Raw genomic sequence first — 13,104 nt, 5'->3', positions numbered from 1 at the left:
AAAAACAGAAAACAGCCCTGTCCATAGCTATCCTGTATACTTAATGGATTAAATTTGCTTTGACAGCTGGATATATGTACCAGTGTCTAGCCTATGGCCATGATCTAATAATCATGGATATGGTAACAAGTCGTCTAAAAAGATTCAGTAATCAAGTGTTTTCCTTGACAAAACCTACTGTGACTGAAACAAGAAATGAGGCTGTGTTAATGTGACTACATTTGCTCTGTGCTTGTATTCTGAATACTTAATAAATAATCTTTGTGATGCAGCAGAACCTGCGCTTTCAACAGAGGTGGAAAAGCTGATTGTGCTACAACAGAATGTGTTATAAAGTTACAAAAGAAATTAGATCCTATTTAATGATCACAAATAATTTTAAAACATTTTCTTTCCCATAAAGTGCTTTTAAACTTATTTCTTCTGTCTTAAAAAGACGTGTATACCATTAAACAGAGCCTTTTGTGAAATACACAATTCCTGTATCATAATCTTAGTATACGAAGAGAAGCTTAAGAAGTTACTGATGAGTAAGTATATGTCAAAGGGGAGCGCTTAAAACACAGCAGATATTTTGCAGACTTTCATTGTGTGCTGCATACAGTGGGCTTTGACCTGGACTGCATTTGACCTGTAAAACCTGCACTGAATGTGAATACCCTTTAACAGTAAAAAAAAAAAAAAAAAAAAAAAAAAAAGCCTTGGCCCTCCAACAGCCCCCTGTGACATGAACTTGAAGTCGTGTGTTTTGTCGGCCTGCAGCTTGCTATGAGTATTGCTTTGTACTTAGCTCTAGGGAAAGCTGGTGCAAGTTCTGTAAATTTCATTCAGCAGTGCACCAGATTAGAATAAAAACAACAAACGTTTTAGAAATTTGTAACTTTGTTCTCTTTTACTTCAAAAAGAATTTCCAATAGGTAATAGATGGAACACTTCTTCAGGATTAGCTAGGAATTAGCTGTTCACCTTAGTTTATGGGATACGTTTGAGCAACATCTGAATGTGATTGTTCAGGGTATGACTTTAAGAAATCTTTGTAATGTCTACCTTGTCATGCTTTTGTAGCTCAAGTGGTTTGAAGTACTTATTTGAAAGTGACAGCGGTTGTAGTGAGGATGAGGAGGTGTTTGCACTGAGGCTACTATTGGAACAGGTTCATAAAACTGGGGGAAATGAGAAGGTGGAAGTGTCTTCTGGGAGAGCCTGGGATATTGGTCCAGATGAAACTGTTGCTGGAGTTCTCAACTATTCCACCTGCCTGATGTACAAGAAACTTCCAGGGATTCTTACCCACTGTATCTGTTGCTGATAGGCGGTGTAGATGTTTGATCCTGCGCCGGTTTGTTGCTGTAGACAGATGTCTTCTGCAACTTTTTCATGAATATATTTCAGAATACCACAAAATATTACTGTGGTAATGAAACAGAACATGGAGGCAACCTTCATGTTTGTTTGGACAGGATTATGTTATCAAAAATCTCAGAACAAAGCTTAAAAGCATGAACACCTGTCAAGAGAAGTAGTGCTCACCAGTGAGAATGGAGATAAAGATCTGTAGTCGTCTGCGTTCTCCGTGTGGATGGCCACGTCCATTCCCACATACTTGCTACTGTCCGGTACCTGATTTTGGTAGCTGTGGAAATCTTGGTTCTGGCCTTCATGGCAGATTGGTATTAATGTGAAATACTTATTCATTTCTGAATGAATCAATTTTAGTATGAACTTAATTCTCATTTCTAAGGAAAAATTAAAGATGAATTCCTAAAGAATGATGGTTTATACTGGTTTATATTGTTTAAAATGGTGAGGCTTCCAATGGTAGATATTAACACTATAGTTAAAACTTTCTTAATGTAATTGCTGTTGCATAGCAGTAAATCTGAGGTAGGTAACTTCTTTTCCGTAAGGTAATTTAGAACTTGTCTCATTGTTCAACTGATGCTTAATAATCTTTGATTATTATTTGGCCACTTGTGTTGTCCTAGCCTTGCTTTTATCCATGTCATTAATATAGTTAACTAATCCTAGGAGCATGTGATTGCTCCAGGCATTTGTACAGTATGAACCAAATGAGTGCCAGTCCTGAACGCTGTATCCTGTGTTGTGTTTTCACTTCCAGTTAATCTTTCTAACACATCTTGATGGATTAAAAGCCCAGGGACAAGTCAGGAACTTTCTCTTTCATTGCTTTTCTGGTGCTGTGATTTTTGTTACAATGGTGTCATGCAGGAGTATCTTTTTATTTTTTATTTTCGTGGCGGATTGGACAAGGTATGAGAACACAATACATGCAGTAGGGTGGACATAAGTATCATGACTTTTCTGATATATTTTTTGATTCATTTTTACCTTATATGTATTTTTCCAGAATCCCTCAAACTAGGATTTGTTGCATATCATGTCTTTCTGTAGTTTCAGACCTCTTTTTCCTTTTAAAAATCATTTGTCAGCAATGTTGAGTATTTTTTGAGACTTATGATCTTCAGGGCTGAAATAAGCTTTTAAATCTGTTTTTAGTTCCTTTTTTCCTCTGAAGCCTCATGATTGATTTAAGTTTAGTGCAGGCAGAATTTTTGGGGGGTGAAGGAGGAGGGAAATAAAAGATTATTAGCCCTTTTGGAAACGATGTTGGAAATACACGGGATATGAAATTTATTGGCATGCATTTGGAATTACGTTATTATAAGTGATATTTTGGAGGAAGATTGGGTCATCATAATTTCTACTTGGTAGTTTAAGAATTTAAGAATATTATTTCACTTGGTTACAGTCTCCATGTGAACTTCGTGTTGAACTTGATTTAACCAAGATGCAGAATGACTTAAGGTATCGGGCTTCTGAGAAATTTTCTTTGAAGATCCTGGGCACCTTTCCGATGAAATGTAGATTTGGTTGCTGGATCTGTGTGTCAGAACTGTGCATTTCTCTTTCTGATTTCCTTTCAAAAGAAAAATATGACTCAGTTAATTCAAGGCATGCTTGCACTTCTGAAATACTGTGGTGTGCTCTGTGGCAGCAGTAGTAGTAATGAACAAACTGCGAGTGAAGAAGCCTCTTCTATTGTGTTTGTATTCACATTCAAGTATTGGCCTCCTTTTCTCCTTGATCCTGTTCTGTCATAGCATGCAAATGGCCTGAGGCTGTGATATGGGTTGCTGAACCTTTAATTCTCATATAGTCTCTTTTCTCAGGAGAAGGAATGTCTCTTTTTCCTTTATCCAAAACGTTTTCAGTCTTTGTGTTTTGATTATCTCTAAATGTGGAATTTCAGTGAGCATTTATGACTTCAGTGAAACTTGGTCATTTTTGTTAACTTTCCTGCTTTTCACTTAGATAATTTGTAGTGAAATCATTGCAGCTGAGTGTGGTTGGGAGACTTCTGAGCACTTTCAGACTCTTCCAGGTAATGTGATGGGAGCATTTTCATTTCTAGGTAAACTTGCTCCCATTTATCAGAGTTCCTTATCCTTTTTGCAGTTTTTAGAAGCTCGCTTTTTTCTCGCTGGTCATTTCTACCTGACATTATTTTTAAGCAGTTTTTCAGTTCCTGAACTTCTCTGATTCTGTTCTTATATTAGTCAGTTTGTCTAGTTAGTGCTTCCTTTCTTTCACCTGTTTTGTTTCAGTTCAGTAAAAGATGTGACTTCAGCCCAATGAAGGTGTCTGTGGTGCTATTTGTATGGTTAAACATCAGACACCCAAATACCTGGTTTAATTGGGGATTTTCGTGAGTCGTGTATAGATGGTAAAAGGAATATTGAAATGGTGAAAGTTCCTACAAGATGATGAATTTTATACTTAATATAATAGCCTTAGTAATGTAATTACTTTCGTGACACAGGTCATCATCATTGGAATTTAGCTTAGATGCTGGATGAACGGAACCATACTATGTCAGTATTGGAAGTGATTTACATCATAGAATCATAGAATCACCAAGATTGGAAAAGCCCTTCAAGACCATCCAGTCCAACCAGCCGCCTAAAATTTCCATTGTGTCAGCCATTTGGGGAGTCCTCTGTGTATTCTAATTATTGCTGTGATGGAATTTTTTTCCTCCAAGCTATGGTAACCACGTGGATTTCTGTAAAGGGTATCGTTTAGCAGAGGTCATTGGCATCATGGCTCCTCTTGCGCTAATGCATCCTGCAGTGAGCAAGCCCCTGATCGAGTGGCCAGCGAGAAGTCAGGCTGTGGGACAGCCGTGCTGTGCTGTAGTACTGCTCGTGTGGCACCTGTGCAACGTGCTTAGAAAGGAGAGAACTGGTTCTGTTCTTAAAGTGCGCTGTTAATAGGTCTGATATTTAAATGAGAGCTCTCTGCCTGTGACTGCTCCAAGCGTTGCTGTGCTGGCTGTAACACTTCTGGTGTTTGTTTGGTCTTTCTTTTTTGACTTCCTTACTTCTTTGTTCTAGTGCTCTCTAGCATTAGAGGCAGTGAAAACAGTCCTAGGAAAGCCCTTGTGTTGGTTTGTCTTAGGTAAAATTTAATAATTATTTGTCTCAAAGTATTTTGATCAAACGTGATCGGAGCTGGAAATGGGAAACTTCAAAAGTCACTGCCATGGGAACTGGTGTCCTGCAGTGAAGGAAGTGTTTTGGGAAGTGCAGATAATGCGAAGTGGAAGGTTGCTGAATTGATCTCTGTGCTGTGGTTGTAACTTCGGTGTTACATTGCCAGTGCTGTGAAGGTACTTAACATGTAGTAAGTTGCTGCATGCATATAAAAATGAGTATTTGTTGCAGCAGCCTGTAGGTACATTGGCTCTTCAGGAGTGACAAGGTGAATTAGAAGTTTGCCTTTTGGTTTTATATCGCATCCTGGGGCGAGTTCTGAGTGTGTAGGGACAAAATAATCCTGCATCAGAAGAGAGTTGATAGTACCATAGAATGGCTTAGCTTGGTGGGAACCCCAGCTTCTGGCATGTGCTGGGTGGTCACCCACCACACGTGCTCAGAAATGTCCTTTTATTGTCAGGCAGTGCTGGAAATGGACACCTTGCTGTAGTTCAATGAACTACTGAAAGGGCTGCATGTCTTTGGAATTCAAATTAAAAAAAAATAATAATTTTTACACAACTGAGTTTTTTTCGTTAAACTGAGTAAACCGAAAACCTTTTAAGTACTTCAGATTATAGAAGGGATTTATAATAATTTTAAATGGCGGTGGTGGTAAGAATGGGTAATAGCTTGAGCAACATTATCCCTATTTTAGTTTATCCTCCTTAGCGTTCTGTATACCTAGCGCATGCGTAGTGACCTCTGATACCTCTTTTAAATAAAATGGATTTTTCCAGTGTTTCTGTTGTTTGGGATTTGGAGACCTTAACTGAAGTTAACATAATTGATGCTTTGAATGGACGGACAACCAGATGTGAAATGAGATGATGTTGGCTTTGTTTTACATCTTCAAAGTAATTTTCGTTTCTTTAAGCCTGAAGATGATTCATGGTGAGGTATTGAGGAACACGGTGTTTATTGTATGCTGAAGTACAGCTATTTTAATGTAAATTTAGGTATTGAATCTCACTAACAGTAATGAGTAAGTAGGGTATCAGTAGAACAGTTGATACGCTGTTTCTCCTTGCTGCTGACAAACCTGTCCTGGGGAATAGCAGTCATCATTAGCCTACATTATCTTCTATAGGATTGTTTTCTTTTTGGAGGGATGCAAATGATGATAACGAGTAGGTGTGTCTGTGGTCGAGGTGGGTTAAGCATGCTGAATGGTGAGAAAAACATGAAACAGTTTCCCTGATATTTATTGGTTCACTCAAGTACTTACTGCTTTGTAGTGGTGGGAAGCTTGTGTGGCAGAAGTGCACGAGTGGTGTGTTTTGGTTTTCCCCCCTCTTTTTATTGCTAGTACTGAATACGTTAATGGACGCTGTTCTTTTTTCCTTTATATTGCCAGCCTGCTTTCCCCATAGATCATAATATCTCTTTTTTTTTCATTGCTTTCAAGAAAAACAAACCAGTTTGTGACGGGTCAAACATGCATATAACATTACTGATTTTTTTTAAGGATATTTGACATACGTAGTTTAGATTTTCCAGCGGCGTGCTATTACACTGTAAATATGCTGTCATTTTGAAAAGTAAAATATGTAGGGAGAGATAATATCCTTTACTAGATAAACTATGTATTGTGTTAGATGTATAGCTTTTACATGATCATAGTTGCAGATCTAGATTTCCCCTAAAACTAGTGAATTGAAAATGTCTCTTATAATTGGTGTAAGGTTTTCTGGTACATCAAAAATATGCTATTCTGGTGTTTCAGGTGCTAAGCTTTGTCATAATGCCTTCATTATGAGCTTAGATCGGTCTTCTGGATTGTGTGTAGTCATCAGGCTTTACATTTCATTTATAGAAAATGCTTATAAGTACCTTGTAATGTACTGTAATCTTATTAGGTCAAGTTGGTGGTGTTTTGCGTTAGATTTGTTCCTTGGTTCCCTTCACACTGCAGAGTAGAGTTGATCATAAATATAGTGTTGACTTCTTCATTTTAAGAGAAATAAAGATGCAACTAAATGTTTTGTTTTTGTACATGCTTTTAAAGTATACTGCTTTTGTATTTGGAGTTGTTCATAAAGAAATACTCCACTATGTATTTACAGCGTCTGACTCGTAGTTCTGTTTACTTTTGAATTAAATATTTTGGGGAGTGTTTCACTTCCATTTAAAAACATTTTATAGAGTAATATCAACGTTTTCAAGGGTACAAACAAAGAAATTTAACTATGGTTTTCATTTGATTACTTTTCACTTACTTCCTTGAGACTTTTCTGTAAAGCTTTCCCTAACAGTTCTTGACATTGCAACCTCAAGGCACGGAGCCAGCATGTGCAATCTCAAACAAGTAGACCCAGCATTCAAATCCCAGCCTGCTTGCTTGAAGAGGCATTTTGCTCAAATCCTCAGGGGAATGTTGACCTTGTCCGCTTCAAGAAATAGCACCTGCTGGCTAACCAGGAGGGGCAATGAATGGATTTGGATGAGAGTACTTTGGCCTTGGTAGGCTGTGATGCCAAGCGTGGGATGATGAGTGCTGAAGAAGTACTTGACTCAGGGATTGGGTAGAAAACAGGTAGAAGTGAAGATCACGGGGAGAAAAGTGCTGTTTTGACCTGTACCTAATGGTCTTTATTCAGGTCTTGGCACTCATAGCAAAATTTTCCTTGGTGTTCCCTGTTTCTCATTTCTTCTTTAGATTGTGCTGCAGGGCGTGTGGACCACTTTTGTGCAAAAGTAGTGTCTTGAGTAGGTGATGTTAATTAAAGCAAAACAACGTTAATTATTTTGAAGAAAGTAATTACTTTTATAAAGCAGCCTAATGTGAAGGAATCTCAGTAATACTTTAAGTTGTTAGTTTTTAGTTTGGTGGAATGAAAGTAGACCAAGAAGAAACTGATTTCTATTTGCAAGGTCAGTATATAAAATGCTATTCACAGCTTTTCATCTCATTTTGCTGTTTTATGGTCTGTGTATCTAATGAAAAGTAATATATTTAGTAGGGAGCAGCAGTGAGATTTCATGCTGTTATTTCCAGAAGATTGCTAATACAATACAAAATCCATGTTTTTGTTTTAGCTAGATGTACATAGACTTAATCACAACTATTGTGCAATTTTGAGCTAAGAGTTAAAATGCACAGGATTGTGTTTAAATGGAGTTCCCTTCTCTTCATTCCTTCACCAAAAAAAGATCTTCAGATGTCAAAGAGCAGGTTGTATAGAAGAGAAGGGATATGTCATTTGTATTGCATGCAGATCCGAAACAGCGTTTTTGGTTTTTTTAAATAAGCTATTGAGTTATTGAGTGTTAAATTCTAGACCACATTTAGAAGGGTAAATTGCTTATAATTCTAGAAGCACTGATCCTGATAGGAAAGGATGATAATTAGTTTCTAATATGGACAGAATTGCTGTTATTAGCTGTGCTCCACATGTTTGCCTTCCCTGTGGCATTCCTTGGGGTGCAGCAGATGGATGAACAAGGGGCAGAGGTAATGTGTGCCATGATCGGCTGCTGCTTTTCCCTGGGGATACTTATAGAATGCTGATCTCTTTTTTTCCCCTATTTCAGCAACTTTTCTGAGATGTATTAAAATTAGTTTGATATTGTTTCTCTATAATGCATAAATTCAAGCATTTACTATTAATATATTAGCTTTTTATGAAAGAAAAAGTGGACTTCTGCTTGTGTACTGGTATCTTAAATCTTACAAGGTTAATGTCATGCTTAAATACTTTTCTCGTTTCTTTGCGGTTGTGGCATTCATCGTCTGATGTTGCCTGCTGCTGTTACCTGATCTCTTTAATTCTACCTAAGTAATGTCTGCTGCAGTTTTCCTTTCTTTCTGCTCTTAATTTAAATGTAAGCCGAGGTTGTATGTGAGGTGTTTTTTTAACTATTTTCATAGTTGTTCTTTTTTTTTTTTTTTTTTTCCTTTTAAAGCCACATCTATTCAAAGTAGTAATGTAGACCACCACCTCCTCCATTTGCCATCCAAAAAAGCAGTCTTGCTTGGGTAGAAATGCCTGGAGGCTGACTTCTCCCACCTGGTGGCACAGCTGTGGGCTGGGGCTGCGCCGAGGCAAGGGTGCAGCCAGCACCGTACTGCTGAGTGCTTGCTAGAGGGAGAAGTAGAGGGCAGTGGTACTGATAGCGTGCAGGTAGCTCTTAGTTTGCAGGTGAACTTACATCCATCAGTATCGTCAAGACCATTCGTATTGTTTTACGTATTTTGTCATTTGTGTTTTCCGATACAAATGCTACAGTGAATATCATGTAAGAAGCAACGATGATAGCATATATCAGTGAGCATGTCCATTGACAGCATCAAGTCCACATAATTGTTTAGTCTCTGGAGTAATTGTTCTGTGTGGAGATCTAGTGTCTGCCTTTCTCAGTCAAAAGGAACATATCTTAAATGTCTTTTTCAGATGGAGCTTTAATAGATCAGGAAGTGCTCATATCTTCCAGGCTGGGTATCGCTCGCTAGGGTGGAGAGGTACTCATCTTTGTAAAGGAGCCATGGGGACTAGTTCTGATCCCTGTTGTGGGTGTTATTTAGTGGAAGGTTATAGTTCTTACTTGCTATTAAATAGTGCTTATATCTGGGTTTTCCAGGCAGTTAAATGAAGTAGTTTCCTCTAAGAAGCAAAGTCTGAGCTTTGTGATTTGGTTGTGATTTTGTGGACAAGATTAAATCTTTACCTTTTGAAGTGCGTGGTGTCGATGCCTGACTGTTTCTTGAAAATGCTTTTGAATTCCAAAGTGGAGTTTCGATTTCATAACTTAAAACTGAGTGTCAGCTTCTTCATTCAAGAAGCCATGACATCTGAAACGTCTGAATCAACACGGCAGGAATACATGCAAGCAAAAGAAACAAATCAGATTTCATGTAGCAGATGATTTCTGTGCTAGTTCCTTACTGAAATCAGTAGAAAGATTAAATCTGATACCTTGTTTAGTGTGTCTCATACACTTTCAGAGAAAAGATATACTGACATGAATTCTCATAATCCTTTTTGCTGTACAGTATAGTATTTTTGCCCTTTGATTTAATATGGAAAACTGCGTGTAAATGAGAAGGTTTCAATGGTACCTACATTTCACTTTTTCCTGAGCAATTCTGTGTAGGAGCTCTTCACGTTACACATGTTAAACAGCTAGTCACAGCAGTGGCACTTCTTTCTGCCATAACAACATAGTTTTGCTCAAGTATTACTCCTGTGATTATCAAGTTCAGGAGTATTCTTAGTTGTGTTTTTTTTTAGAGTTTTTCATTTGCCTCCACATCATACTAATCAGAGCAAAATCATTTCTGTGTGATTTGTCAGAAGGGTGGGGAGGAATCTGTGCGTGTGTATAGATGCATCAGATAATCATCTCTTCAACAGATAATGAAGTCGTGGCTCGTCCTCAATAGCGAATTTGACGTATTCTGTTTCATTTTTGCTGGTACACTTTTAGAATACTGACCTCTGCAGGTGGTTCATTCTTCCTCTTTAGTCTGCTGGTGACCTTGGATTACTTTCATTTCATTTACTTCTCAAATGCAGTGTATGCTGCAGAGAGACTGTCCTTTCAAATTAGGCTGGTACCACCAAGAGACGAAGGAAAAGCTAGTGAAAAACTAGCTAGAGCTGTTGGCTCTCATTTTCCCCATATCTCTCATCAAGTATATGTTCCTTACCACCCCAAGCACTTCTTGGGGCTATAACCATGTTTGTGATCACTAATTTCAAGTAGAACAATTAAATCATATGTATTCTGTAATTTAAGAATGTTTATGAAGTTCATTTCTATATTTGTTCTCAGACTTTTTATTGCTATATATATGTTATTATGTATTGTAGCTTTTTGATTAACTCCTGTTTTCTGCGGATTATTCATCTTTTTAGTATCTGCGTGTACCCATGCTATGAGTCGCTTGATGTGATTTAGGTGGTTTGCAGCTCTCAGGCTGCTGTGAACAACGGAGCCAACCAGTCCTGGCTGCAGTCTGGAAGTTTAACTGTGTTAAGATTGCTGCAGTTGCAGACTAATTTTTGAGCTATTTTAAAAATGACAGAATTTAAGCAAACCACACTGCTGTAATTGTAATAATAAGAGTTTTTCTTAGACCAAATATTGAGTTTGATAGACCTGTTTGGGATACAGATGTTCCCTCCTCTTGTTTCTCTGTCTACTATTTGGCAGAAAATTAATTAGGATGTAGCAAAAATTCTTGTAAATACTGTGTTAGAATGAGGGATGTGGGTCAGCTCTTACTTGAAAACATGTGAAGGACAGTGTTGCATCTCATTGTTCTGTTACTCGTCTGTAACTAACATTGTAGGTGGCATTCCTCTGGGTTTAATCAAGTGCACTGAGTATAGAATTTGGGCTTCAAATGTATTTCGTTGCTAATGGAAGATAAGATGAAGTGGCTTAGCTTCATCTGTATTCTTGCAGTCTTTTCTAAACTGCTGAACACTGGCTTTACAATGAAAGAGTTAAGAAGTTTTGTTTGACTGAAATTCTATAGGAATACAGTATACTAGCTTCTTCAGATTTTAAGTCTGAAAGCCCTAACTGGTTCTGGGGCAGTGTAGAGACTTCACAGATCTTAAGAGGTTTGCCATTTGTGATGTTTCAGTTCATTTTCAACTCTAACAGAAAGCAAGTATAGGTTGTTTCTCCATGCTGTCTCTTGCATGTTATTATGTAGTCTTTGAAATATAACATTTCATTGTATTTTTTGTTTTATTTTCTATTTTCCTCTTTTTTTTTCATTGTGAACTCTGTAATAATACTATATTTTTAGTCCTTCAGGAAAATGAAAACTGGGCTAAGGTGATCTTATGGACTGATGCATATTCACTGTTACGGTTTCTTGGTGATTGGCTGATATCAACCACAGATATTTAAAAGTTCAACACCAAAATTGAAAACGTAAATGCAAGTGGCTTCAAATGTACTTGTTTCTTTTCTAAGTAAAATAATCCCAGAAATAAAATCCTGAAGACAACCTGTATTCTAATACGGTTCGTAATACTGAAGCTGATGTTGCTATCGGTTGTGTGCGTGTGTGTATACAAGTGAGTGACAGAGATGTTTACTTCCCTTTAAGCTTTACGTCTTAAGAGGTATGTAACAAAGTAGAGCAAAATTGCTGCTGAAGTTTTTGTGCTTGAATTTTTCCATTTATTTAATGTGTATCCAGATGCCCTAATGTGCATGTGTTTAACTTGCTGTGCTGTCATATCACTTGTGAAAACTCTAAAAAGTACTTGTGACATATTGGTGTGGCTGTCTGAGGGGAAATCCTGTGTGGGTCTGTGGAAAGGCACAAAAGGACACAAACTTCATCCGCTGTAGACCTTCAGTTATGTGAGCGACTTCACATCTGTGTGCATTAAGGTGAAGAGTGTTTAGTTATGAATTCACTTCATTTTACAAGTATCCCTTCATTTTCTTAAAAGAATGTATGCTCACTTTTTTTAAAGAATATGCTCTGCATGATTTAGTTCATGTGAACGCTTTATTTTTGAAGCTCTATGTGATAGCTGTTTGAATTGTCTGTTATGTGAGTGAATCTTCAGAATGCTGTCTTGTATCTGGGAAGGCAACTCGTTTGCTTTCTGAATTTCTCTCAGTAATCGTTCGTGTGTCTCTTCACACAGTCTACGTTTGATTCTTTATTACCCTCTGAACTGCAAAACAATTTGAAGTGGTAGTGTGTTGGAAAGTAGCAGTATCTCTGCGATTAGAATGTAATAATGTATTTCCCAAATACTGAGCTGTGGCTGTCTTTTTCAAAGGGGCACAAATATTTTTTCATTTTGACCATTTGAAACATTAAACAGAATGTGATTAGTCTGTGCTGTGTTAAAATTATCTGATAATCCTCATAAATGGTGACATTTCGTTTTCAGTGGCTTAGCAAAAGCTATACACTTGCACAGATCTCATCCAAGTGGAGTGCTGGAGAATGAAAAAGTGAAGTACAAAGTGAAGTGAAAGCTGTTGCCTGACTTAAAAGCAATAAAATAAAGAGAACTGAGTACAGAATTTAAGGCCAAGAAAACTTAAACTTGAAGTCACCACCTGGAGAGGTGATTTGTTTAAATTGGTTTGTTTTGGCAATACTTAGGTCATAAAAGACAACAGAGAAAATGGGCTACAGTAATTTATAAATGCCACTTATTTGGCACGTGGAGCCTAAGACGTGTTTTGACTAAAATTAAAAATGTCCTTAAATTTTTAAATGAAGTGCCTTTTTGTCTTTAATTGCCGAAGAAAGAGAGGAAAGGAAAATGGCTGGTTTTGGTTGCTCTTTACTCCAAACTTACTCTTTCTTTAAATTTTGGCTGAAATTCTGCCAGGTGAACATGGCCGTGCTGAACTTCGTGATAATGTTTCTACCCTAACACTGAGCAGTTCTGATATTAAGATTTTTCATTATGTTATAGATAGTTGATATAATTTAGACATGCACTTCAGTTATTTTCTGCCACTCTGGTATAGTGTGAATGGTCCGACACAAAGCTGATACTCTGAAGTGGAGTACAACAATGTGTGCATCACTCCACAGCAATGTCTTCCCCCC

At 37.5% G+C, this 13,104-nt stretch overlaps 1 protein-coding gene across 5 annotated transcripts in view; it reads left to right on the top strand.

Moving 5' to 3' along the window:
* Positions 1–13,104, top strand: part of TCF12 (transcription factor 12) — a 157,941-nt gene that overhangs the window by 16,129 nt on the left and 128,708 nt on the right. The window lies entirely within an intron of this gene.

This window comes from Numida meleagris, chromosome 9 (assembly GCF_002078875.1).
Source record: "Numida meleagris isolate 19003 breed g44 Domestic line chromosome 9, NumMel1.0, whole genome shotgun sequence".
Classification (NCBI taxonomy): Eukaryota; Metazoa; Chordata; class Aves; order Galliformes; family Numididae; genus Numida; species Numida meleagris.
This window is presented reverse-complemented; position numbering and strand designations above follow the sequence as displayed.